Source organism: Rana temporaria, chromosome 3, assembly GCF_905171775.1.
Source record: "Rana temporaria chromosome 3, aRanTem1.1, whole genome shotgun sequence".
In the NCBI taxonomy this organism is placed as follows: domain Eukaryota; kingdom Metazoa; phylum Chordata; class Amphibia; order Anura; family Ranidae; genus Rana; species Rana temporaria.
The window spans coordinates 40048602-40050653 of NC_053491.1; positions in this window are offsets into that span (position 1 = coordinate 40048602).

The following is a 2052-nucleotide window of genomic DNA, read 5'->3' on the forward strand; positions in this document are numbered from 1 at the left end:
AACACAAATTCGTTCAGGAATTGGCGTATCAGGCTCATTTGCATAGTCAAATGAGACCTGAACGTAAACGCCACCTAGCGGCCGGCGGCGAATTACATTTAAGATCCGACAGTGTAAGTCACTTACACCTGTCGGATCTTGGCCGTATCAATGCGAAAATGATTCTAAGAATCACTCGCATAGATACCCGGGCTCAGAAACAACGGTGTTTCCTGAGATACACCGTCGTAACGCTTCTGAGAATCTGGCCCTGTATTTTTAAGAATCCTGACTCGGTTTGCGAGTGTTGTCTCGCAAAACAAGCAAGATTCAAGCCACAGCGGTGTGCAGTACCGCAATTGGCCTGAGGTGGGGGGGGGGGGGGCGCGGGAGCCGAGCGCTGCTGTTCGGAAATACTCCGTTCCCGAGCCTTTCTGGGGTCAGCCGAGCTGTCACAGAGCCGGAGCGGCCAGTCACAGAGCCCGAAGCGGCGATACAAGGAAGAAGATCGTAGGAGACGGCGGCGGCGGAGGGGAGAACTTTGATCTCAGGTAAGCCAATCATAATGAGCTAGTATGCTATGCATACTAGCTCATTATGACTTTCTCTTGCAGGGTTTAAAAAAAAAAAAAAAAAAAGTTGAGGGTTTACTTCCTCTTTAATGATTGGTTACGGACAGCCTAAACACAAGTACCATGCAATCAGATTGCAAAGAGGTTCCAAAAGTAGTGCTTACACTATTATTAGTGCGGTGCAGTGCGATCTCAGCCCATTCAAAATGAACGGGTTCAAATCGCACTACGCTGAACCACATATGAATCACACAGGAACAGACCCTAAAGAAAGCAGTCATTAATAACTTGCCGACTGCCGATTTATGTCGGCAAAATGGCAGGTGCAGGCAAATGGGCGTACCTGTACGTCCCTTTAAATTTGCAGCCTATCGGGCGCGACCACCACAGGGGCGTGCCTGCATGTTCCGCTGACTTGATGTTCGCCGGCGGCCCGCGATACGGAGAGACAGAACAGTGAGATGCCTACGTAAACAAGGCATTTCCCTGTTCTGCCTAGCAACATGACAGAGATCTACTACTCCCTGTCATCGGGAACAGTGGGCCAGATCCACAAAAGGGATACGCAGGCGTATCTCCTGATACGCCGTCGTATCTGTTTCTATCTATGCGGCTAATTCATAGAATCAGTTACGCATAGATATCCCTAAGATCCGACATGTGTAATTGTTTTACACTGTCGGATCTTAGGATGCAGTACTGCGGCCGCCGCTGGGGGGAGTTTGCGTCGCAAACCAGCGTCGGGTATGCAAATTAGGAGTTACGGCGATCCACAACGGTTTTTCGCGTTCACTACGTCGCCGCTAGTATAGTTTCCCGTCGCAAATTGACACTTTTTTTTTGCTGCCCTAACTTTAGTCAGCAAGTGTATTGCTGTCTAAAGTATGGCCGTCGTTCCCGTGTCGAAATTTAAAAATCAACGTCGTTTGCGTAAGCCGTCCGGGAATACGGAATTACGCTACACGCGTCGCCGTTCGAAAAAATGACGTCACGCCGCGCAAAGCACGGCGGGAGTTCGGAAACGGAGCATGCGCAGTATGTCCGGCGCGGGAGCGCGCCTAATTTAAATGGGAATCGCCCCATTTGAATTGGCCTGCCCTGCGCCGGCCGGATTTAGGATATACCGCCGCAAATTTCCAGGTAAGTGCTTTGTGGATCGGGCACTAACTTGGAAAAATTGCGGCGGTGTAACTTAAATCCGAAAAGTTAAGTTGCGCCCGGGTTATCGTGGATCTGGCCCAGTGATCTTTGTCATGTTGTTATGAGCCCATCCCCCCCACAGTTGAATCACTCCCTAGGACACACCTAACCCCTTGATCGCCCCCTAGTGTTTAACCCCCTCCCTGCCAGTGTCTTTTATACAATAATCAGTGGCTATTTGTAGCTCTGATCGCTGTATAAATGACAAGTTTATAAATGTTTTTGACATGTCAAATCGCATGTCAAATCGGCCCAAAGTGAATGTGGGCGGAGTAATTAGCAGCATTGGGAATGTCACTGA